The sequence below is a fragment of the Triticum aestivum genome, chromosome 2D (genome assembly GCF_018294505.1).
Source record: "Triticum aestivum cultivar Chinese Spring chromosome 2D, IWGSC CS RefSeq v2.1, whole genome shotgun sequence".
Lineage (NCBI taxonomy): Eukaryota > Viridiplantae > Streptophyta > Magnoliopsida > Poales > Poaceae > Triticum > Triticum aestivum.
The window spans coordinates 543,028,015-543,055,062 of record NC_057799.1 but is presented as its reverse complement, the minus strand read 5'-3'; the positions used below and the strand labels follow the sequence as shown (position 1 = coordinate 543,055,062).

At 50.3% G+C, this 27,048-nt stretch overlaps 1 long non-coding RNA gene across 1 annotated transcript; it reads right to left on the bottom strand.

Moving 5' to 3' along the window:
* Positions 1-1,267: 1,267 nt before the first annotated feature.
* LOC123049876 (uncharacterized) lies at positions 1,268-4,340 on the bottom strand. Its single transcript, XR_006423671.1, has 3 exons — positions 3,904-4,340; positions 3,707-3,804; positions 1,268-1,513 (listed from the first exon to the last, which is right to left on the bottom strand). It is a non-coding gene; the product is annotated as an uncharacterized lncRNA (long non-coding RNA).
* Positions 4,341-27,048: the final 22,708 nt, after the last annotated feature.

The following is a 27,048-nucleotide window of genomic DNA, read 5'->3' as shown; positions in this document are numbered from 1 at the left end:
AACAAAAACTTTTGCGCTCACGGAAATAATTCTCATTTTTAACAGAAGCGTGATAAAATACCAATTCTTTTTGCAGGCGATTAATATAAAAATAGCTCACGTGGTCCTAATTTTTTAGAATTTTTGGAGTTACAGAAGTATTCGAAATATCCAGATTGCTACAGACTGTTCTGATTTTGACAGATTCTGTTTTCTTTGCGTGGTGTGCTTGTTTTGATGATTCTGTGGTTTTCTTTGAAGAGTTTTTGCCATAGAAAAGTTGGAATTCATCAGATATAATGCAAGAATAAAATATGAATGGATTTGCGACAGCACTTATAGTAGTGATTTGCTTTCTTATACTAACGGATCTCACGAAGGTTTTGTTGAGTTTTGTGTGATTGAAGTTTTCAAGTTTTGGGTGATATTACGATGGATGAAGGAATAAGGAGTAAGAAGAGACTAAGCTTGGGGATGCCCATGTCATCCCAAGCTATTATCCAAAGATAAGCAAGCAACTAAGCTTGGAGATGCCCGAGAGTGGCGTCCCCTCTTTCTTCTAACGACCATCGGTATTTTACTCGAAGCTATATTTTTATTCGTCACATACTATGAGTTTTGCTTGGAGCGTCTTGTATGATATGAGTCTTTGCTTGATTTGATTTTTGTTTTAAGTCTTAAATACTTGCTGGACACACCTATCTGAGAGAGCCAAAATTATGCCATGACTTGTTAGAATTGCTCTCTATGCTGCACTTAAATCTTTATGAACTATGGAATTGCTCTAGTGCTTCACTTATATCTTTTTGAGCACGGTGTGCTTTCGTATTTTTGAAGAAATGCTCTCTTGCTTCAGTTAGATTTATTTGAGAGCTAGTAAAATTTTCAAGAAATTATCTCTTGCTTCACTTAAATTAATTTGAGAGAAAGAAATATTATGCTCATGATCTTTACTTATATTTGTTTGAGCTTATCAAAAGCAACACATGAAAATTAGTTCCAAAGTGATAGATACACTACTAGGAAAAAGGCTACTAGTTGCGTTGGAAAACTGGCTAGTAATAGCACGGGTTCCCACGCTACTACTATCGCGCTACAGCTAAAAGTTAGTAGTAGCGCGGGTAAGCCCACACTACTACTAAAATACTAGTAGTGCTTCTATTGTAACACATGCTACTACTATCTGGGATACTAGTAGCGCTCCTATAGTAACACACACTACTAGTATCTAGGATACTAGTAGCGCATGGTTTTTCCCCACGCTACTACTAACTAATTACGAATTAAAAAAATTAAAATCCCCAAATTCCATTTTATGCATTACACATCATTACAAATCCAAGATTTATAGTAAACCAGGAGCATTAGAGCATATCCAGACACCTACAGTTCTTGCCAAGTCACTTATTCCCAGCTAATGCAAACACGGTTACAAGCAAACCAAAATGCATAGAAAGACCAATTTGTCGCATCCTATCTCTCCAAATGATCTGCTCCCGCTGCATCCTTGCAAGCGTCTTCACGATAAGCAAATCTGCAGGAAAAAAGTCAACTTAGCATCTAGACTTTATCCATTGCCCTGGACATGTTCAAGAAGCACTAAATTTAGAACATTTCTACTGTAAATACATGAGGCATCGGGACAGAAAACAAAAGATAAGCAATATCATATGAGCAGAATAAAAAGGAGTTTGGACAATAGCATGGTTAACAATAAAACTAGAAGCAACATGCATGCTTTGCCGCACCGACTCACGAGTCCAGCATAAATTTTGCACGCTGCCCCAAGATGTATTGCAAAGAGCCTCCATATAAGAAATTACAATTTGGCTAATTTGGATATAGAAACAATGCATACATCCCCTTCTTGGTACAGTAAACACATTGTTTCATCTCAGACGAAAACCATTTAGTTTAGATAAAAGGATAACTTTCAGAAAAAGAATTAACCCTTAAAACCTCTTAACAAAAAAATACATTGTCACTATATAGTAACTTGGAAAATTTCAAATTTTCAAACATGTTATCTAAAATGGATATCTACGGCAATGCTATTCAGATGAAAAAGAGGGAAAAAACCAAACGTTAATCAACACAGTAACTTATTTTGCTAAGCTATTGCCTTTAGCACCAAGTGTAAATAGGTAGTTGACGTGTCCTTGTATCGCATGACACCAATCATGTTGGCAATACATCTAGTCTCACAACCTAGTATTTAGAAAAGATAATCTAGTGTCACAACCTAGTTAAATGCAACCCTTCGGCCATATGTTCCATTGGGGATTACGTCTAATGGCTTTGAGCTTGCAACCTAGCAAAAAGTAGGCCAGGATACTGTCCAGTATCAACCTAGCAAAAAGCAACCTAGCATATCAACCTATCCCAACATGCACATGTACATAGATAAAGCCCCGCATAAGCTAGCAAAATGAAGGGAATAGAAGACCGATACATTATCACCAAATTTATCTTACAGCTTATAGATTCAATTGAAGTGAGGTATCTTATTCTTTTTAACAATACAATATCTCAGAACAGTTTCCTAGACATGTTTTAAGACTTCAAAATATAAGTTTGTGTTAGAGAGCGGGTACAGTGCTCACTTATGCATGCAGAGAAGCTTTGTGGTAGCTTTTGGATTTCTCCAATGCCAATCAAATGCAAAATGATGAATTTGCATCATCGGGAAATCCTCTAGCGACGTGTCCTGGTGCTAACGTACGGCGCTGCACTCACTGTTGCAGAATAACGTCTGTAATACTTTAATGCCCAAGAAGCTGCAATAGTTGGCAATTCATTTTGTCACATTTGCCCAAAAAACTCAAATCAAGCATTTTAATCACACTATTAGCTATTGTTAGTTAGTTCTAAATCTCCAATTCTTCGGAGCTTCTACCTGGATAGTGCAAGTGCATTGGGTAAATCACCTTCAAGATGTAGTCCATTTATCACACTCAAAACTCATCCTGTAAATCTGTTTCTATGGAACAAGATCGAAATACTGAACTCTTGTGCATAAGTAAACCATGAGAATTTCTAGTTCTTTTTTACCGAAATGCTGAACCCCCTGTGCAGCAGTGAACCGAGAGGTTTTCTAGTATTTTTTTTACCAAATTTGCCAGAGAGATATTTAACTATGTCTCTGGATTTAATCTTGAACTACCTTATGGTAACAACTTTTAGTCCCGACACAAACCAACTAGTAACGATTCAAGCAAAATCGCTGGAGAATTGGCTCAAAACAATGATTTACCCTTGTGTAGAACAAACCAAGAGAATTTCTGAATCTTTTTTTTGTCGAAATACTGAACCCCTTGTGCAGAAGAAAATCAAGAGAATTTCTGAATCTTTTTTTGGTCGAAATACTGAACCCCTTGTGCAGAAGAAAACCAAGAGAATTTCTAGCTCTTTTTCATAGAATTTCTACTAGTTCCAAAACATTATCCATGTACACCCAATTCCACGGCCACACATTCTGCACTAGATAAACCAAATCTGTCACATCACAGTAGGCATGTAAGCCACGCACAGGCATCGCCCATGGCGACCACAATAAAATCCCTAGTCCCACGCTGCTCTACTTCACCCAAAGCGAACCAGCCGATTTAAGGAATTTTAGTGGCGTGAAACTGAAATTCTAGTGGGCGTATTTTTCTGACTGAGCCTGAAACTGAAATTCTAGTGGGGGGGGGGGGGGGGGGGGGCGCTCGGAGAGGGGCGGACGGACCAGTCGGGCTTGTTGCTGACGTCGATGAGCTTCATCTCGTAGGGCACCTCCTTCTCCTCCAGCGTGAGCAGCACCCTCTCAGAGAAGGGACCTGCACACTGGACACGTCGGCCACAAAACCAAAAACACTTAGGTCAGAGGGAGACCGGAGGTAGAAGGATCTGCAGGAGCTTCTTCTTGGATGAAAGGGAACTCACCAGATGAGATGGGCAAAAACTGCACAAACCTAGCCATGGCCGTGGGGTAGGGCTTCGTTCACGAGGAGGGAGGGAGCTTGGCACGGTAGGCAGCTATGGGGTCCTCTGCTCTGCTGCTCGCCGATTGGTTGTGGACGAGCCAGCGGCGGTCCTCTGCTGCTCGCCGCGGCTCGACCACGAACAGGGTGGCGGCGCAACCGGAGAGGAGAGGAGTTGAAGGTGGAGGAGGACCGCAGGCTCCGGCGTGATCTGGCCGTCGGGGTCGTCTAGAGGTGGAGGTGGGGAAGGAGATCGGGATGGGGATTGGGATGGAGGCGCCGCACCAGCGTGGGATCGGGATGGGGATTGTTTTTGCGTGGGATGGGGATACGGGAAGACTTGTGTGATAGTGGTAGCATGGGGTGGAGGATTGCCCACCGGCTGACCCGGTCTACCCAAAGTAGTAGCGCGGGGTGTACATCACGGGCTACTGCTAGTACTTGGTAGTAGCGCGGGTTATACACCCCACGCTACTACTACTTCCTGTCTGAAGAGGTATGGTGGAAACCTCTTAGTAGTAGCGTGGTCTTCTGTACCCGCGCTACTACTATTCCCTACTAGTAGCGTGTTTTTTTGACCTCGCTACTACTAACACTAAGGGCCTTTAGTGCCTGTTCTGTAACCGGCACTAAAGGGTGGGGACTAAAGGTCCCCCCCTTTAGTTTTAGTCCCCACCCTTTAGTGCCGGTTCTGCACAAACTGCCGCTAAAGGGCCACCACGTGGCACGAGCCTGCGCCGGGGGCGGGGAGCCCTTTAGTACAGGTTGGAAACATCAACCGGTATCTAAAAGGTTTGGGGGGTTTTGGGTTCAGGGTTTCTTTTTCCTTTAATTTTGTGTTTTTCATTTAATTCTTTTTCGTTTGCTGGTATTTTACGATACTACATATTGTACACGCTATGCATATATATAAATAGAATTTCTCGTAGAACCGATCATATATATATCATCGAATGTCTCGCACCACCATTCACACATACACATGTACGTATATATATACAATTTGGTATATACAATTTCTCCTACATGGAGGCATTACTGCGGTAGCGGGTAATTAATGGAATTCTCCTGTGGGATCTATGACCTGGTCGAGCAAAAATCCCGCTATTTCCTCTACAATTGCTCTTACGCGATCCATTGGTAGGAGCTTCTCCCGCACCTCATTGAACTGTTAAGAAGGAGATCAATATGCATGTATTAGTTGTGTGACTAGATATCGATAATGATGAGATATCGATAATGATGTAAAAATTGTGTATAGTGTTCTGTCAAACGTACCCATAGCTGTCTATCAGATGTGCTCCTTTCGGACGTCATCATGCGAATGTTCTCGCAAACGTAGTATGCACATAAATCATTCCCTGGCTCCTGCTTCATGGCCTGTACGAGAATAGAGTTCAATCAGATAATAGTTAATCAAGCATGATAATCAATGGTATTGAAACTAGAATTAAAGAGATTGGTAGCTAGCTAGCTAGTACTACTTAATTAATTGCTGTGGGTCGATACCAATACAGATTTTCTCTGAACGGGCCTGGAACGTCTTTGATGAACTTTTGCCAAGCCCTGCCGGCCCGCCGGCAAAGAAAATGAATAAAGAAGTTATTAATTAGTTGATATCAGGACATATATATAATGATTGAAATTACCTGTTGACTATCCCCTTCACGATTGAGTACCCTTTAGGTTTTTTAAGCAGTGAGTCCAGTACTTCAACTTTTCCTTCTTCAACTTGAATGTCTAACAAGATCCAGTGGTACCTACATGCGCATACGTTTGCATGTATAAATTAAGCGGGCATGTGCATAACACTCATCAACTAACCCTAAACCCTATACACTTATTAACATCTAGCTAGTAAGCAAAAACAGAATTTGTAGTACAAGACAGTGTGACTCACTCGAAGTTGTAAGGAAGTAGTATATCTGCATTGGTATTGAGGCGCTTCAAGAACTCTAGCATGTTTCTCTCTAGTTCTTGTTTATAATATTCATATTACCATGTCTCTCCATTAATGGTATTTGGGTCAATGAACCCAATGCCATAGCGTCTAGCTTTTCTCATTTCGGACATCTTCATCCTGCATAATACCACAGAAAAGAATATAGTGAGGATAATTACAGGTAATGATCAACGAGAGCACTACAGCTAGCCTGAGACTTAAATTACAGAAAGAAATCACTTACACACAATAGCAACTGACGATAGATTTGTCGAGTGCGTCATAATTGAATAACTGAAACAGTTCTGTATACTCAATAGTCAGAGATGTCTCATGGAAGTAATCCTCTTCCTTGACTTTCACCATGAGGGACTCTCGATTGTGGGCCTTGCAAATTTCCATGTACCATTGATGCAATTCATACATTCTCGTTGGGAGGTTCTCGACCTCCTCAGGCTTGACCAAAGGTTCGCCGCAGATATATTTCCGTTTTATGTCCTCCTCTCTAAGCGGAGACATGGGCTCGATCTTGAGGAGTTGTCCAACAGTGATACCGAGCATTTTAGCATGCCTTCTATGCTCGCCGGTTATTACCAGCTGACTGGCACCGGTACTCTCATGTGTTGGTACAACAAGCGGGGGGATCGATTGCGCCGCCTGTTCTCCCAGCTGGGGAACGGTTTTCCCGCATTTTCTGCCAACTGCTTGGCTCGAGCTCGAGCTCGACTCCTTCTGTAGTCGTGCTCGATGTGCCTTCCTAATTTGGCGCTCATAGTCTGAGTCAACAGGCTTGGGAACTCGTTTTTTTGCCATATGAATAAAGTGGTCAACGACTTTCTCAGGCACTTTCTCCTTTGGCGGCGGTACGGGTTTCGGTCCAAAATGGGCGTCCACTTGGGCCTTCACTATGGCTGTGTTTTGCTTGTCGGTCGTGTCGTAAGGCCTCTGAGGAATAGGACCGAGGCTTGGAACATATTGAAATCGCTTGCCTCCACATGTACCTCCTGTACTACCTCGACTTGTACCGCTACGCACCATAGCTGCGGCGGCTCTCTTCCGCGATTGCTGAGGCGGCGGAGATGGCTGACGTGGCTGAGTTGGAGCAGGAGGAGTGGCCAGACGCGGTGTCGGACTTGAAGCAGAAGGAGTGGCCTAACGCTGTGCTGGACTTGAAGCAGGAGGAGTGGCCTGACGCTGTGCCGGACTTGGAGGAGGAGGAGTGGCCTGATGCGTTGGTGGACTTGGAGGAGCGGGAGTCTGCTGACGCAGTGGCGGACTTCGAGGAGGAGTCGGCTGACGCGGTGTCGGTGGCCTTCGAAAGATGACGCAATCCTTTCTCCATAGGATGATACAATGTATGGCCTCTCCCAGTGTGTGCTCCTCGTCACCTCCAGGAATGTCAAGCTCTAGCCCCGAATATTGGTCCACCACCTCATCAACCACGGCACGAGCATAGCCGGCTGGAATCGGGTTGCAATGGAAGGTTGCTTCGGGGGGATTTGTATAAGCAATGGCGTCTGCCACCTTCATGGATATGTTCTTCACTTTGAAGTGTAGCTCATAGTTAGTGTTCTCCATGATGTCATCCACAGGGTATCTATCCAGCAGTGCGTCGCCCGGGGCGGAACCCACGCTGCTTCTCGGCATGGATGGGACCGTGCTATCCAATGTTGGATCATCCGCTAGCTGCCGCCGCTGCTAAGACCCCCTTTCCTGGCTAAGTGAGTCGATCTGCTGCTGCTGCCGCTGGAATTTGAGTCCCAAGTCCGCGTGCGCTGATTCTAGGCCTTGAAGGCGTTCTTCTTCCTACTTCCTCTGCTCCTCCTCCAGCTTCTTCCTTATCGCACGGCTTCTGTAGTCGGCGTTCCAGTCCGAAAAGCCCTCATACCACGGAACAACGCCCTTGCCTCGTGTTCTTTCCGGGTGTTCAGGATTTCCCAGGGCACACGTAAGCTCGTCGTTCTCTCTGTTGGGCGTGAACACCCCCTTTCGAGCATCTTCTATTGCATCAAGTAACTTATCATCGGCTCCTTTAAGACATGCCTTCTTCGAAACCTGGTCTGTCTTCGGATCCAACGCCCCCCATGCGCATAGAACCAAGTTCTGCACCTGGGGGGGCCAGCTCTTAGTAACTAGAGTGACCTCTGCATCCAGCATCTCTTGCTCAGACTTATCCCACTTAGGCATTGCCACCGCGTAGCCACCTGGCCCCAGCCTATGGAACGGCTCCTTTCTTGCGGCATTGGCCTTGTTTTTTCTTGACCGTTCCTTAGATAATTTTGATTCCTTGAATTTCACAAAAGCGGGCCAGTGTTCTCTTTGCTTCTCCAGTGTTCCCTTGAATTCTTGAGTCTTCTTTCCTCCTTTGACGTAGTTGGCCCATACAGTTTTCTTATGGTTGTTGAATGCAACTGCCATCTTCCTAAGAGCAGCGTCCTTGACTTTCTGCACATCTGCATCTGTGAAATGATCTGGTAGGGTGAAATGTTTCCCAAAGCAGAGATTTTGCTCTGTCGTCGACAAAAGTAAGATCTAGACGTTTCTTTGCTGGCTCTTTCCATTCTTGAAGGGAGATCAGGAGTTGGTCCTTCACAAGAACTCTGCACTGACGAACGAACTTGTTCGCAATGTTCTTAGGCGCTAGTGGTTCGACATCAGTTCTGATGGCATTGATGTTGTACTTTACGCCCTCCTTCAACTTTTTGCCCGGGCCTCGCACTGTCCTACTGCGTTTAGAAGATTTGCTCGATCCGGAGGGCTGAAAGAAGAAAGATCGATTCGTTAATATATCTTCAAATCATTAAAAACATGTGATGATCACCAGATGCCTGCTTATATAAATATACCTCGCCGGTCTCTGTTATTTCAAGATCAACATTTTCGGCGTCATCATAATCATAGTTCATGACTTCAACAATTCGGTCGTCGCGATCGAATATCATATCATCACCCCTCCGGTATTGTTCAGATATTGGGAGCCGTCATCTTATTCATTCTGATCATCTGGCCTACGAGGGGAGCGTATGATCTCGAACAGGGCCTCTTCTCCCTCTCTGCCGGTATTGTCCGCCATAGCTTTTATTTAACTAATCCAGAAGAAATGTAAAACAATTTAGTATTCAAATTACAATGCATGCACGCAATCAATAAGTAAAAACTGAATCATAGTACATAATCTCGAATACATCGTCTCGAATAATATATATAATCTTGAATACATCATCTCGAATATTATATACCGAATACATCACTATCTAGCTAGCTAATAAAGATCGAATACAACAGAAGAATCTAGGCCACTCGCGGTTCCTGAGGCGCGGGCGGTGGACATCCAAAGAGAAGGAACCATCACAGGATCATAGCTCCGATAATCTCCCCAAAGAACCTGCCAGGTATTGGAGAACCTGACGTCCATAGCAGCCATGTAGCGACGAACGTGCTCGTCCTCCTCCCTGACTTGGCGACGCACCACCTCCGGCGGGGCCGGCTTCCTCTGCACCGAACGTGGTCCACGCGAACGCCACCAAAGGAGCTCAGGGTCGACGACGGGACCCGGGGCCGGGTTCCTCACCAAGCGGCAAGCCCCTGAAGGTAGCACCTCCCAGTGCCAGCCCGGCGGAGCCCAGTCCCGGACATGGGTCCTCTGAAGTAGGACGTCGTCGCGAACGGGTCGACGGCGAGGATGCGGGCCGGGCATTGTCGAGAACAAATATTATATGCAAACGTAACATTTTTTAAATGATTTCTTATATATATATCTAGCTAGCTAATTCATCTAACATTAATTAATATATCTAATTCATCGAACTAAAAGTATAAAATAATAATTCATCTAACATTAATATATCTAGCTAATTTCATCTAACATTTGACAATAATCTAATTAATTAATTCATCTAAAACCTTTATTGACATTTGACATTTGACATTAATCTAATCTAATTAATTAATTCATCTATAAAACCTTTATATATAAAAACAGAAAACAGAAAAAACTAAAAACTTAAAATAAAAACTAAAAATAGAAAAAACACATCTAAGTGTGTGTGTGTGTGCGCGCGCGTGTGGCCGGGCTTGGGGGCGGCCGGCCATATGCATGGCGGCTGGGGTTCTTACAGCGGGGCGACGGGCCAGGGCGCGGAGAGCCGATGGGGGCGGCGATAGGGGAGGCAACGGTGACGGGGCGGCGGCAAGACGACGACGACGGGGACGGCGACGACGGGCCGGGGCGTCAACGGGGACGGGGGCGGCGGCGATGGGGACAACGACGACGATGACGCGCGGCGGGGACGGCGACGGTGCGGGATGGGGCGGCGGTGATGTCGAAGCAGAGAGGAGAAGTGGGAGATGAGAAACTGAAATTTTTCGAAGTGTTGTATATATAGGATTGACCTTTAGTACCGGTTGCAGCCACCAACCAGTACTAAAGGCCTGTTTTGGCCAGGCGGAGCGGCGGGAAGGGCACACCTTTAGTACCGGGTGGTGGCTCCAACCGGTACTAAAGACCCCCCCCTTTAGTACCGGTTGGAGCCACGACCCGGTACTAAAGGTGGAGCGCTGCCAGGCGAGGGGCCCAGAAGTTTAGTCCCACCTCGCAATCCGAGGGGCGCTCGCACCTGCTTATAAGCCCCGCCGTCGCTGTTGTCTCCAGCTCCTCTCTAAAGCAGGCCTTCTTGGCCTACCTCTGCTGCGATGCCCTGTTGGGCCTGCTGGGCTGGCGGGCCTGCATCCTGGCCCAACTAGTGGTTGGGTTTCTAGTCGTATGCAGGCCGCTGTGGCCCAGTAGGCGGGCTTTTTTTCATTTAGTTTTTTTCTTTTCTGCTTTATTTATTTCTGAGTTGTGTTTTGCTGTATTTAGATTTTCTTTGTGAATATTTTTTCTTTAGGTGCAAAAAATTACAAACTTTTTGTTAGTGCCGGTAGTTTTCAAATTTGAATAGTTTAAATTTTGAATTATTTCAAATTTGTGTGAATCACTAGTTTGTGAATAACATAATTTTAAAAATAGATTTTTCCTTGATTCTTTTTTCCTATGTTTAATATTAGTGTGTTTTATCATTATATTCAATTTGGTAATACTTAGGTTATTTAAAAAATGAAATGCCTTTGTAACAGATGAGTTTTCGTCGGAAACCCTGATCCTTCGAAAGAGATTGTCCATTTTGTACACGAAGTTCATCCAGTTTTTGCCGTAACCCTCTCTAATTTTTTGCACATGCTATGTGGGTGAAATTATTATACCATGCCAACTTTCAACCTTTTCGGAGTTCATTTGAAGTGTTTTTCAATTTCAGGGTCATTTAGCTGAAAAAAATCAGTAAATGCATGAAAGAATTTGTTTGCACATAAAATTTCTTCGCGTTTCAAATGACAAAACACATAAGTACCCTAACTATTACAAAGATTCCCTCCTGGGTGTGAAACATAGAAGAAAGTGATGACAGTGAAGCTGATCACATCCCAGATCTTTGGGTGTGAAACTTTTTCTTCGCGTGTGTCCCTTTGCACCATAACCATGGACAATCTTCATCATTTAACTGGATGCTCGGGTCAATATTCACTGTGAATGGAGCAATTTCATCAAACTTTTCATAATCTTCTGACATGTCTGTCTTGTCATCCACTCCCACGATGTTTCTTTTCCTAGAAAGAACTATGTGGCACTTTGGCACATCGTATGATGCATTCGCTTCCTTATGTTTTCTTTTTCTAGGCTTGGTAGACATGTCATTCACATAGAAAACCTATGCCACATCATTGGCTAGGACGAATGGTGCGTCTGCATACGCAAGATTGTTGAGATCCACTGTTGTCATTCCATACTGTGGGTCTTCTGTTACCCCGCCTAGTGTCATATTGACCCATTTGCACCGAAACAAAGGGACCTTCAAACCACGTCCATAGTCAAGTTCCCATATTTTCCTCTATGTAACCATAATATATTTCCTTTCCCATCTTGGTTGCTGCATCAAAGCGGACACCACTGTTTTGGTTGGTGCTCTTCTTATCTTGGGTGATCGTGTAAAATGTATTCCCCTTTATCTCGTACCCTTTGAAAGTCATTATATTCGAAGATGGTACCTGGGACAGCAAGTACAGGTCATCTTCAATAGCGGCGTCATGCATGGCACATGTCTGCAACCAGCCGGTGAAAGTCCCCGTTTGTTCATGTGTAATCCAGTCGTCAGACTGCTCCGGGTGTTTGAAGCGTAGAAAATTCTTGTGTTCGTCCATATACGGAGCCACCACTACAAAAAAAAGACACATCCGTGACATTTTGGGCCGAACGAATTTTTTTCTGTCATACTTATGACACTTCTATGACAATAATTGTGACAAAACATGGTATCATCACAGATGTGGTGGGGTCCTACTTCTATGACAAAAAATCATGACAGAAAATGGGCTTTTCGTCCTGGGTGGGCCGGAGATGCAGCTGCATGACATTCTTTGGGCCGTCCATGATGGAAAAACCGTGGTAGAAGCGAGGGCGAGGAAAATATCGGGGTGTTCCCGGTTACGGTGGGTGGTTGGGGCCGAGCGATGCACGTTTCTCTCGTACACGCACGCGCGTGGGTGCGAGGCTTTGGGCTCTAACTAAACCCGAGCGATTGCATTGCAGGCTACGTGTTACTGAACCCGAGCGATCGATCGATGGCTGTTAACTGAACCCAAACGAGCGATTCCTTCGCTACTGCTGCTAACTGAAGCCGATCGATGCTGCCTCTGGATGAACAGTGAGCGTTGCTGGGGGGGGTTTGCATGAACAGTTCCCGGTGGGGGTGGATGAACAGGACCCCGTGGTGTGCCTCTAGATGAACAGGACCCCGATCGATCGAGCCGGTTGGGGCTGGATGAACAGGACCCCATGGAGGTCTGGATGAAGAGGACCACCCCGTGGAGGGCTGGATGAACAGTAGACGGTGGAGGGCTGGATGAACAGTAGCCCGTGGAGGGGTGGTTGAACAGGAGCCCGTGGAGAGGGCTGGTTGAACAGTAGTCGGTGGAGTAGCGCGCGGTGGAGGCTGGATGAACAGGAGCCCGTGGATGAACAGTCGCAGGTGGAGGCTAGAGGAGGTCGACGGTGGATGAACAGTAGCCCGTGGAGGCTGGAGGGGGTCGACAGTGGAGATGAACAGTATCCCGTGGAGTCCCGTTTTGCGGTACGCCACACCCCTCCCGATGAACAGGACCCCCGTTTCGACCGTAGCGCTCCAACACAAGTCTGTTTCCTCCGTTTTGCGGTACGCCACACCCCTCCCGATCAACAGGACCCCCGTTTCGACCGTAGGAGGTCCGTTTCCTCCGTTTTGCGGTACGCCAGACCCCTCCCGATGAACAGGATCCCGTTTTGAACGTGGTCGGTCGAACACAAGGCCATCTCCTCCGTTCTGCGGTATGCCAGGCCTCGTTTCCATCGGCTGTTCCGTCCAAGCCCTCCCGATGAACACGACCACGCATTCCGTTCCGACCCAGCCGGTTGGCTCCCCATGAACACGACGACGACGCTGTTCCTCCGTTCCGACCCAGCCATGTACACGAGCCCTGGCCGTACGTACGCGCGAGTAGGCGTTTGAGACCCCGCCCGTATGTACGTACGTGGCCGTATTTACTTTCTTACACCCTGGCCGTTGTACGTACGTGTACATGCTACGTGCGCGCCTCTACTATGACACGTGCGCGCCTCTACATTGACCAGTATGTACGTACACGTTCGCGACCAGAATGACAACGCTACGTACGCTTCGACCAGGTGGGTCCCGACTGTCAGGCACTTCCTTGCGTGCGAAGATGTAGCTGGTGGGTCCTAGCAGTCAGGGGGCGAATCGTTTTTTTTTTGCCCGGACGCATTTCCTTGCATGCAAAGATGTTGCTGGTGGGTCCCAGCAGTCAGGGGGATATGTTTTTTTTGCGAAATACGGTGGCCCGTCCGGTGGGTCCCCGCTGTCAGGTGGAGGAATAATTATTTTGCGCGTAATAAGGAGACACTTCCTTGCTGCGGTCGTGGACGCAGCTATCAGCCTCTCCACGTACAGTCCACGTCCGATGGAAGCCGTTCCTTGACCACGTTGACCACGCCGCGCCGAGAGCACCAGGGCGGTGGACGACGGCGAGGCCTAGGAAGGGGACGACGCGGGGCAGGGGAAGACGTGGCAGTGGATGCCCACGTGTAGAGGAGTACTAGGGTTCACTGGTTCGCTGTGGTGTGAGGCTGTCGTCGCCGCAGAATAACAGGGGGTGTGGGTGAGTAGAGGGATGGCCTGGCCAGCGGTGGGAATAGTAGGGGGCGGTGTGGCCTCCGCGGCAGCACAGCCGGCCACGGGAGGCAGGAGCATGCGGCACGACCGGCGCTGCTTTGGGCGGCTGGAGCAAGAAGACCAGAGGTTGAAGAAGCACTACGGCCGTTGGATGGACATCGTACGGTCACTGGAGCTAGAATCGTTCATATTGACTAAGTTGACAAAGCACTCCGTCCCCGTCAACTTAGTAGGCCCACAAGTCAGCCTCCCACCAAGGTGGGTCCCAACTAGCAGGGGGAGTATTCATTTTTTGTGCATAATAAGGAGGCACTTTCGGTGGGTCCGAGCTGACAGTGGGGGGAACATTTTTTCGCGAAATACAGTGGCCCGTCCGGTGGGTCCCAGCAGTCAGGGGGAAACGTTTTTTTTTGCGAAATACGGTGGCCCGTTCGATGGGTCCCTGCTGTCAGGTGGAGGAATCATTATTTTCCGCGTAATAAGGAGGCACTTCCTTGCTGCGGCCGTGGACCCAGCTGTCAGCCTCTCCACGTACAGTCCACGTCCGATGGAAGCCGTTCCTTGACCACGTTGACCATGCTGCGCCGAGAGCACCAGAGCGGTGGACGACGGCGATGCCTAGGAAGGGGACGACGCGGAGCCGGGGAAGACGCGGCAGTGGAAGCCCGCGCGGAGAGGAGTACGACGGTTCACTGGTTCGGCTGCGGTGTGAGGCTGCCGTCACCGTAGAATAACAGGGGGTATGGGTGAGTAGAGGGATGGCCTAGCCAGCGGTGGGAGTAGTAGGGGGCGGCGAGGCCTCTGCGGCATCACAGCCGGCCACAGGAGGCAGGAGCACGCGGCACGACCGGCGCTGCTTTGGGCGGCTGGAGCAAGAAGACAAGAGGTTGAAGAAGCACTACGGCCGTTGGATGGACATCGTACGGTCATGCAGCTAGAATCGTTTATATTGACTAAGTTGACAAAGCCCTTGGTACGCGTCAACTTAGTAGGCCCACAGGTCAGCCTCCGAAACGGTGCGCCCTAGATGTCAGGGGGAGGAATCATTTTTTGGGCTGCTGATGCAAGAATATCCGAGGTTGAAGAAGAAGCACGACATCCGTTGGATGGACATCTGACGGCCACAGCTGCCAGAACTGTGTGTTGTTGACAAAGCCTTGCATACGCGTCAACTTAGTTTTTTAGGGGACGCGTCAACTTAGAAGGCCCACAAGTGTGTGGCAGAGAACATATAGCCCATTTGCGATTTGTAAGAATGTACAGCCCATTTTTTAATTCTAATGGAATTTACTACAGCCCATTTACAGTTTGTTAAAAGTACATCCCATTTTCTAGCTAGGACAACGATTAATAATTTCAACCAACCGCTCAAAACAGAATTCAAAAAAAATTCCCACATTTTTATGGGATCCGAAATATTTTTCCGAAATTTCTAGTAAGATTAAATATAATTTCAAAATAAAGTTGTATTACGTTAAAATCCAACGGAATATTGCGCGCGCAACAAGTAATGAAATTAAAATTTTCAAATTCCAAAAATAATATATTTTTTAAACTAATTACGCGTTTCGTGCATTTTTTTATAGTTACTGCCCAGTTATTATAATTACATCCCATTTATATTTCTTAAAGTCCATTTTCTTGTTAAGCCTAATGCATACGTCCTAGGAAAGTTTGCAGCCTAGCGGGGCGGAGAATAACAAGTTGACCCGGATATTGTGTACAACTGTCGGCCCGGTTGCATTGCTGATGTTGAAAAGAAAGTCCTGTGTAGTACAGTACAACCTAACATGGCTACTCAGCCCACATTCAGCGACGCCGGAAAGGCCCAAACAAGGCTTCTGTACAACCTTTTGAAGTCACCGAGCTCAATTAATAACTTAAGAAAAAAGTTAGATTACAGTGGAACCTAATTAAAAGTTGTCACGAGAAAAGAAATAATTCAACGGGTCCCACTTGTGCGTGTGTGTGTGAGAGAGAGAGAGACCCATCGGTCGATGCTCGTAAATACATCTTTAAGCCATATGCATTGCTCATGCTCAGTAAAAACTTATATAGTTGACACAATCATATAGAACATCATAGCACACTGAACTTGCATACCAAAATTTCACGCAGGCGGCACAATCAGGATGGATGCAGTGGATCGCTACGGGTAGGGCTATGTTGAAACCAACGAACTCTTACATAACGGTTCATCATCTTTATCAATGACAGAGAAATATCTTGAATGTTGTGCCAAGAAAACAGACAGACAACACAATAAGTTCTGCTAGCACATTAAGTTGACGTACATCCCTTTCTAAAAACAGTTCAGGTACAAAATTAGAACATGTCACAATCAAATGTACTGGCACATCAGTGCTTCACACCCATAGCTCGGATTTAACTAGTATCTGACAAGATTCAGTTGTTACCTCAAATTAGAGCACATCCATGCAGCCAGCCCTGCCTCTTCTCCCAAAGAAGCGGTGGCCTCCGCCGCACGATGGAGTAGGCCCTGTGCCATCCATCGTTCCGAGCAACACGGGGAAAGTCTGACGTTGACTCCTGTAATGGACGTCGTCGATGGACCCGAGCACCAGCGGCGGCGGCAGGACTTTGATTGATGGATTGACCACTTCTTCGATATGCACGAACACTCAATACAGGTACATCCCTAACGTGGTCCGCGCCGGCCTTGGTGGCGATGAATAGTACAACCCCGGTTCCTACACTGGTATCTCAACACCAATCACCTTCGGTATGGTGGACGGCTTCTTCATCCATGCCATAACCGTTAGAGCCCAGCTATCTGGAGGAACAAACATACTTACAAGCTCACCTCCAAGGTCGTTGATAAGCTCATTCATGGACTCACTGTTCCAAGCACGTCGAGGCATGTCGTGGAAGGTAAGCTTTGTTAAAAACTCAAGCTCAAAGGGCACCGAGCCCCATCCTGGGTGCCACCGATCAAAGCTCACCAGCACGCCATCGCAGAACAAACGCCAGGAAGATTCGAACACACGACTGCAGCCGAAAGTTGTTCGAAACCTGACGAAGAAATCAGCCGGTGGCGGACAGACTTCGACGAGCAAGTCAGTTATTTGGATGCCGTGCGCAATGCCAAGAGCTTTGACAAGGTCGTCCGGCGAGACGGGAGGCTGGTCGCCGTTGATGGTTACCATCAGCACTTTGTCGGCAAACTGGTCATCAAGCGCCGCCATGCCACTGTTGAGCGACAGCACGCGGCGACCGAAGGCAGGACGAACCTCAGGATCTCCGGCTCTGAGATCTGCGTTGACCGGCGACATGATAGTGAGCTTGAGTACAGGGAGTACAGGAGGGGGATTTGGGGGAACTGGAGTAGGAATCGAGATTCCAGAGGTGGGGGAGGGGCGGGAGATTGGGGATGAAAAGGTAGCTTGAATTTCGAACACGTGCCAATATGCTCTCGGCGCGCAAGCACACGAAAACACCAGTGGCGCCCACATGTCGGCCTAAGAGTCCTTATTCTTTCTTTTTTGGAGAGCCCGGCCTTTTTTTAGGATCTTTTGAGAGCCTGGCCTGAGAATCATAATTAACCTGTTTGGCATTGCGTTACTACTCGGCCCATATTCAATGACACCTCACTGGCCCAAACAAGTGTACATCATCGAAAAGACACTGAGCTCAAATTATATAACTTGAAAAAAGGAGATACACTCTAAACACTTGAGAATGGTGATGCCCTCATTTAGCCCACCAGTAGTTCGAGACAATAAACAGTTCGAAACAACGATATATACAACATTCAAACACTGACTAGTGACTACTACTGACATAAACAGCAAGATATGATAGTTCATAAGAAGTCTTGCTACACCACCAAAACGCACCCATCTGCAGCGCTCAGAATCTCGTGATCCAGACGAGAATGACATTCTAAACAGAGGCAACTATTACATAGTAAGAGTGACATAGACGAGGATGACCAAATGACAAGGAATATGCATAACAAAAGAAAGAACTACCCATCCAGAACAAGCAGCAAAGACAACAAAGTCATTCGAAGAGATGATCCAACACCATCATAATTTGCACCCCCGCTTCAGCGACCAATGATCCGAAGACACCAGTACTCCACCCTTTCGACGCAACAACCCAATTACCTATCAACCTGAAGGCTTGAACCATATCACTGCCTGTCGTAATTGAGACATCCAAGGATCAAAGTTAATCTGGATGCCTTTGTCATTCTCACCTTCTTTTGGCTGCAGGCTGTATCGTTGACAATCAGGGGAGTTTGCTCCCGAACTCCTAGGGCTCGCCGTGTAGACACAATTTTCCATAGCAAACAGAGCCTCTCTGCCATCAAGGTCCTTGCCAACGGTGATCTCCTGGTTACTCGGATATTTGAGTCCGAGAAACAGAGAGTGTGAACCAAGGCTGTTTACCCGCCTCCAACTAAAAAATCCTGAAGGCCCCAACAAGCTGGTATCCTGCTCGTAGACGTAACAGCCACTGTTCGGATACTCACGTATTTCACGGTGCTTGTATACATTAGGGTTTTTGCAATATAACTTTTCCGGCTCATGTGTCCGAATGATCATCAGTCTTTTGCCGTCGTCTGATCGAGCGAGGAACTAGTTGTGCTTCCCTGTTTTTGGCAAAGGTGGTGTGATTACAAAGGGCAGTAACTGTAAGGACACTGCATCATATCAAAAAGGACAGGCATTGTTAATGTAAGATCAACATTGTTCAGAGTATGAGTAGGATAATGCAAGAAACAGCATTGATATGTCCCTGTTGGAACTGGGAGGAAAATACAGGGAAATGTATACTGGGTTCAAAAATATAAAAGTGCCATGCATGGTTATACTCATGTTATCTTCTTCACAAGAAACTACCATGTCATGCATGTTATGTAATCATGTTCTGTCCTCACAAACAAATTCTTCAAGGTAACTAACAGACCATGCATTGTTATATACTCGTGTTCTGTGGGCAAAAATTTTGTGAGGATATTATTCTAGCCATTGATTGCTGAAGGGCGAATATAGGTATGTACACATGGTAAGCATTACAGGATTTCACTACTTCCAAATATAGAGTTCTCCATATGCACATTTACTTCCCTAATGTATGGTTAGATGAAACCAACAGTGTGGTGCATATTTCTACATCATGAAAATGAGGAAACTAACATGGCCATTGATACACACTCATATTTAGTAGTAGTATATAGATTACTGTAAAATAAGGAGAATATCCATATATTCCTAACCGTTTGATTATTCAGGAGTACAAATTGGCTCTAATGACATGATCACAATCGCATGAATTAACTCATTCCAAATATAGCTGATTTACGGCGTCTCTAATACATTGCCATAGTTCTACTCAAATTCTGCTCAAACAGGGATATGCCAATCATCACAAAAAGTTCAAACAGTGTCATGGCGTCATCATTAACATGAGAATGAAACAACTTACACGCGCCGCCCCAGCAATATGTGGTGCCATCTGCTTTGTCGATCGCGTAGATGATGCCATTGTGTTCAATAGCATCACAGAAGTGTATATCAGCTTTGATGATGATCCACTGCGAGTTGAGTTTGTCGGATCTCAGGTTCCGGCAAAACCCTTAAGGTTCGAACTCTGGGGTGCGCGCGAAGTTCTTTCCCTCCTACCGATCCACGCCCTAGCTCACTAAGATCTCGCGGGCGAACTCAACGAACTCAAAACACAAAAAGACACGAGATTTATACTGGTTCGGGCCACCGTTGTGGTGTAATAGCCTACTCCAGTGTGTGGTGGTGGATTGCCTCTTGGGCTGGGGATAAACAGTACAAGGGGAAGAACAGCCTCCTGAGGTTGAGGTGTTCTTGTGGTGTGTGAGCGAGATGCCTCTGGATCAGATTGCCTCTACTGTGGTGGCTAGCTCTACATATATATATAGGCCCTGGTCCTCTCCCCAAATATTGAGCGGGAAGGGAGCCAACAACGGCGGGCAAATTTGAAAGGGGACAGCTAGTACAAACTATCCTGACAAAAGTGGTCTTCGCCTGCTAAAGGCTCTGATGATGACGCCGTCTTGGGCTCCATGGTGACCTCCGCCTGGCCGTCCTGTTGGTCTAGGTCTCGTTGCACTTATATGGAAACCTTTGCTTGATGCCTCGGTACTCCGCGCCTGCGCCTGCCTCTTTAGCATCAAAGAGGAAACAAGGACGCTGCGCACCCTGGCGCCCGCCTGGTATCGGTCGTCATGGCTCACGTCACGAGGGCCTTGTGAGGTCTGCCCCGCCTTGATATCTCCGCTCCTCGCGAGCCTGCTTGGCTAGGCCACTCTGGAGGAAGTCTTGCATCGTCCGCCTCGCGAGGCTTGGCCCCTTGCGAAGGTCTTGATTGCCTTGTTGATGAAGATGGGCCATACGGCCCGCTAGGTTAGCCATGCCGTGGGCCGCAGGCAGGCAAGTCTGGGGACCCCCATTCCCAGAACGCCGACAGTAGCCCTCGGCCCAAGGCGTGCTCGGGCTTGGCTTCGAGGCGAAGCCGAGGGTCAAGTACGGAGCACCGCGGGCTCCAAAAGCCTGCGGCCTCGGTTGATGCGTGGCGGTTGATTGGACGTGGGCGTCTCCGCTTGCCCACGCTACCTCGGCAACTGCTCGATTGGACAAAAGGCTGGCGCGGACAGCGCTTGACTTCATTGCTTCTTCCCCGCCTCGTTCCAGATCCCCTTTCTTGCTTCTTGCCACCGATACCTCCAGATCTGCTCCAATCTAGTTCCGCACCCGCGACAGATGGAGCCGCGCAGGGTCCAGTCCTCCTCGGCGCCGGCTTGGTATGAGCCAGCTCTTGAGGCGCCCACCGTCACAGAAAAGAGCCTCGCCTCCATGCGCCTGCTGACGGCGGGGGAGAGCAATGAATGGGGGAAGACGGAACTCCGGCTTGCCTCCGACATGCCGGAGCCTGAGGGGAGCACCTTCTTCCCCTTTTTCTCGAGCAACATCGCCGTCAGGTTGGTTCCTCCCTTCTCTGATTTCTTTTATGAGGTCCTCAACCATTACGGGTTGCAGGCGCTTCACCTCCATCCCAACTCTGTCCTCCTCCTGTCCATCTTCGCCTACTACCGCGAGGCGTATCTGGGCGTGATGCCATCCGTGGCGCTCCTACACCACTTCTACCTCCTTCGCGTCAGTGATGGGCACGTCTCCGGGTGCACCAATTTCGTCGCGTCCGGCAAGGCCAACTCAATCTCGAGCACCGGGAAGAGGGCCGACAACATCTGGGCCAAATGGGTCATGATGGATGCTAAGCACGCCCATCCGCGGCTGGTACCGCCGACGGAGGCGCCCCAGTCCAACAAGGGGTGGCTCCGTGCAGAGCTTGCCGACGAGCGGGCATTGCCGGTGTTGGCGCAGATGCAGGAGGACCTGAAGCCTGGCAACGCAAAGGCGGCGAAGGTCACAGGGGCCATGCTCCTGAGGGAGTTCCTGGTGCTGCGCGTCGCCCCGCTTCAGGCGCGTGCACGTCCCTTGTGGAAGCTCGGTGATGATGAAGACAAGACCCGCCTGAGACAGGGGCCCCTTCCTTGTGTCGAACTGGTCGCAGTCCTGCGCCTCCTGGTTGGGGAGAACCAGGTGTACCCGCCGAGTGTCTTCACTCCTTTGTTCCTGCGCGAGGACTGGGAGCCATTTGTGGTTTCCAGGCCGACCTTCAACGCGCGCCGGCTGGTGCCGCCAGCGCTCGCAGGACCTTCTGCAGCACCGAATCCGGTGGAGGTGTCCTCTGACGAGTCCCGTGGGGAGGAGGAAGAAGGGGTGGACTCGGACAAGACTCTGGAGGAGGTGGGCGAGACTCCTCCCTTGAGCAAGGCCGAGATCCTCCGCGCCCTTCCTGACGACACCGAGGCCAACGCTCACCAGGAGGAGAGGGAGCAACCTCTCATCCCGACAAGGGGCAGGTCGTCGTTGGTTCCTCGGGATGCTGCCTCTGTCTTGATGCCTCCTGAGGCCGGCTCCAGCCCTTCTTCCGCCAGGGCCCGCGCGCCCACTTCTCAAGCCCCGACGTTGTCAGGCTTCAAGCTTCCCAAGAGGAAGGTGGAATACGTCGCGGTGGATGGGTAAGAGCCTTGAGCTTTGTCTTGTCCCTGCTTGTACTCGTCATTTCCTGATGTTCACCCTTGGTTGATCAGGCCAGTGCCTTCGACAAAGAAAAGGAAGGAGGATGCAACGACCGCGCCTCTCTTCGTAGGGAAAGGAGGCAGCAGCAGCACTCGCACTTCCCCAACCCGGTCGCCCCCGCGAGGCCAAGAAGGGCATCACCGAGTGGAATCAGCCCCCATGCCCCCACTGGCTCTGGAGGTGCCGGTGTCTGGCTTGGCTGGAGAGGTCCCGACTGCTCCGGAACCTGCAGCCTCTCAGGCTTTGGTGACGACATTGCCTCCTCCCACTGTTGCACCTCCACTCCCAGGTTCTTCTGCTCCTGCTGCTGTTTTGGAACGCGCTCTTTCGGAGACGACCCAGTTGCAGGCAGATCTCCTGAGCGCGGACCCGCGCATGGTGGCCGGGCGTCTGGAGCTGGCCTCTGGCTGGCTTCACTCCGACTTGGCGGTCCGCCCGGCATTGAGCCAGGCTGCAGCATCTTCCAAGAAGGAGAGGCAGAGTGCCGCCAACGCTATAGCCGACTGTGAGGTGGCGCTGAACGACACTAAGGCCGCCCGCGACTGCTGCCAAGAGCTGGAGGGCGAGTTGCAGAGCCTACGCGACAAGCACGCCGAAGAAGCACGCGGCCGCCTGGCGAAGGAGGAGGAGGTGAAGGCCCGGGAGGACGCCTTCAAGAACCGTGACGCTGAGCTGGCGGAGTTGGGGGAGACGCAGGCCGCCGAGCGCAACCGGTTGGAAGAGCTGGAGAGGAAGGTGAAGGCGAGGGAGGCCGATCTTGACGCCAAGGCGCGGGTCCTGGCTGAGGACCGCGCGGCCTTTGCCGACCTCGAGATGAGATCTCGCAAGGCAATGAAGATGCTCTACGAGCACGGCCTGGAGAAGTCGCTGGCCACCGATGAGGATGGCCCCGCCCGGCTGCTTCCTCTCTTGGTGAAGGCGCTCGAGGAAGTCGTTGACGGTGTCGGTCCCATGGCGGAGGCAGAAGCTCGCGTCCTGTCTTCAGCTGCATTGACTCGCGTCTTCAGCCATCTGTACCTTCGCGACCCCAACTCTTGTCTTGACGAGCTGCTGGAGCCCATGGCTGATGATCTTAGCGCAGCCGCCGCTGCAGCCATGCAAGGTCAGGTGGAGGCCCTGCTGAAGAAGTTTTGCGGCTTTGACTCGGCACCCTTGTTCGGCGATGCCACCGATCCTGCGGCTGGTGGTGCGGGTGAAGGCGACGTCACCCACGGAGGAGCACCTTCCGCCGGTGATGGCGGTGTTCAGGGGTGACCTGCGGCTAGTTTCCTGTTTCGTTCCTGCAACATGCATCAGGCCTCGTGGAGGCGTTTAGACTTTTCATTTGGTATTGTGAGGACAATATGTTTGTACTATTTGCTTCGAGATTTTGTGCATTCCTTCCTACTTGCCTTGTGTTCTGCGTCGGCAGAGCCCGGCCCCGCGCATACCTCAACCGCCATTGGGCCGGCCGGAGACCAGGACGGACCAAGGAGTGAGGGGCTACGTGACCAGTTAGGCTCCTCACTCGCGATGCTCAGGAGTCCCCCTTGACGCGCAAACAGTTTATAGGGAGAGTTCGCGAGGATAGATTAACGTTCTACGTCGGCAGAGCCCGGCCCCGCGCATACCTCAACTGCCATTGGGACGACCGGAGACCAGGACGGACCAAGGAGTGAGGGGCTACGTAACCAGTTAGGCTCTTGAGTCGCGATGCTCAGGAGTCCCCCTTGACGTGCAAACAGCTTCCATACATGTCCTCGCCGAGGCCTCGGGAGGGGCGTGCGACGACCAGGTCCGGGAGACCTGGTTGGGTGGCGTGCGCTTGGGCGTGACCCGAGCGCAGCCCCCGTGCCCAGCCCCCTCGCGCGCCTCTCCCGAGGGGAGGCGTTGTGGTGAGGCTGGACGCTGAGCTCTGGGGCTCCCTGAGGTTGGTACGACCATGAAGCCGCCCTCAGTTGTTTATCACCAGCACGGAGCATAGTGCTTCCGCTTGTGCACGGGCATAGCCGCTCCTCGGCAGTGTCGACGGCCTGCGCGGAGCATGGTGCTTCCACTTGTGCATGGGAGGGGGCCCCCTCCGGGAGGAGCTCCCGGGGCGTGTACAACCCCGCCCTGACACGTGGCTTGCACGGCAGGGCTGCGAGGTGTATCTGGGCACTCGTGAGCTAGCGCGGGACTCACGAGGCCCTACCTCAAGGCGGGTTGCGCCTGGTCTTGAGTCTTGATGGCTGTGTGTTCCTGCAATACGGTTAGGTGCAAGCACTCTACGTCCTCAGGTCCCGGCCCTCGAGCGAGCTCAGCCGCCGCTGGTATGCCAGGTCACGATGCCATGGTCAAGGCCAGGGGGTGAGGGCTGGAGAGCCAGTAAGAGCTCCTGAGTCATGATGCTCAGGAGCCCCTCTTTTAACGCGCAAGCGAATTGCATGGGATGGATGGACCCATGGCGGGTGACGATCGAGCAGGTGGTAACCAAGCAGATTAAGCATGGAAGGCAAACCAGCTTGAGTAAATGCGGAAAGATACATGCCACAAGCCCAAGCGGCTTGGGGATGATGTAGCCCGAGGGGCGCCCCCAGCAAGGTAAGCTAAAGACATAAGCAAAGGATACACGCCACGGGGGCGGACCCACGCTGCCCGGGAATAATGCAGCCCGAGGGGCGCTCCAAGCTAAATGAAATTGGAAAATGTCACCTGGTTCTGTCGACGAAGGAGAGTTGGTGCAGCTGAAGGAACACGACGAAGGAATGGCTCCTCATGAGCCACCGGGGCCCTGAGCCTCGGGAGGCTCTGGGGGCTCAAGTGGTTCCCTGAGGACCATCTCCATCTCTGCCAGGACGGCGTGGTGCCTGGCCTCCTGAGCCGCCATGATGTGCCACATGTTGCACTGATGGGCTGACGACACGCTCGGTAGGCCAAAGGGCATGCGAACGTAGCTGTGCGGTGGACCCTCGCAGTGTCCCACGCGCGAAGGCCAGAAGAGCTACTGAGGTGCGGCCCTGTTGAGCCCTGGGACGTCGATGCAGACGTGCAGCCCGGCATCCTCGCCTGGATGAGGGCCGTGCGTCGTGAGCGGCGGTCGCCGCGCATGGTCCTTGTGTCTTGCAGTTCCTGGGTGGCCTTGGTGATGAACTCCTGAGCGGTGGGCGCTCCCTTTCCTGTGATCTCCTGAGGGAAACGTGCCGCGAAGCATGCCTCCAAGTGGTGCCCAAGCGCCTCCCTCATGATGTGGGCAAGGTCCGAGGCCTTCCAGAAGAAAGCCCCCGAGCCCTGCCCGATGAGGGCGCCGGGCGCGCCTTCCTATGCGACGGAGGGAGGCGCCCCTGGAGCGGGCGCTGATCCTGACGAGGTTCCAGCTGCTATGCCACCCTCCTGAGGCCCGACACGGCGCATCTGCTTCTTCTTGGGGATGGCCTCCGGAGGGCCCTCACTTCTGCTATCGGGGTCGTCGATTGCCGCAGCTTGGAAGGCGCGCTCGAGGGAGCACACCGCATCTCTTTCTTCGCATGGGACCGTGATGATCCCACCGCTTCCCGACATCTTGAGGACGTTGTAGCCGTGGTGGGTGACGGCCATGAACTTGGCTAGGGCTGGATACCTGAGGATGGCGTTGTACGGCAGGCAGATGTGGGCGACGTCGAAGTCGATGAGCTCGGTGCGGTAGTTCTTACGTTCCCCGAAGGTGACAGGGAGGCGGACCTGCCCAATCGGTGTGGTGGAACCGTCGGTCACTCCTGAGAAAGGCTTGGTAGGCTGAAGCTGCTCGTATGGCACTTGGAGGTTGTCGAATGTGTTGACGGACAGGACATTGAGCCCTGCCCCGCCGTCGTTGAGGGTCTTGGTAACTTGCATGTTGCTGATGACTGGTGAATAGAGCATTGGGAGGGCACCAGCGGTGGCTACGCACTTGAGCTGGTCTGCCGAGTTGAAGGTGATGGCGCACTGGGACCACTTGAGCGGGCGCGTGGCCTCGAGCTTGGGGAGGACTGCGTTCACTTCACGAGCAAACTGTTTGAAGATGCGCTGCGAGGCTGGGGCCTGAGCTCTGCCCAAGATGCAGGCGATTGCACGCGGCTCCTGGAAGCCCCCAGCCCCCTCGTCTTGGTGGTGGTCGTCATTCCTCCTTGGCAGTGGCGGCAGTGGGGAAGACCGGCGTTGCCCTGAGGACGGTCCTCATGAGGCTGGTCTCTCCAGGCGCCCTCGCGAGGATGATCCTGCCAGCGGTCCTCGCGAGGACGGTCGCGCCACTCCTAGTGTCAGGACCCCGATTCCAAGTCACATCGATCTAGCCGGTAACACCTCATATCACTTTGCGGCCTCACGCACGGTATTCCCATGGGTGTCGCCTTACCATGGCCCGGGACCGTTTCCGTCTTTTGGCTCACGTATATGATAGTGTCGCTAGCATCCATATGACAGAGAACCCGGGCCGACATGACTAGTCGTGAACCCAAAGTGGCACTAACTTACGGGGACAAGCATACATGAATCAACATCGAGCATGTCGGTCAGCAGCGTGCGAATCCGGGCTGTAGCACTGGGCTAACAGAACTCCGGTGAACCGGGCTATAACAGGCTAGGCAGGACTCCGGATGTCACCGAGTGACATTTCCCCGAAGGGACAGACACAGGAAAGAAGTGAATCACATGCCGGCCAGTCAAGTGTTCCGGAGCAGTAGTGCTGGGCTAGCAGGACTCTGGTGAACCGGGTTGTAGCGGACTACTATGGCTCATGGAAGCACAAGACTACATTTCCCCATAAGAGAGGCTACCAAGGATAAACA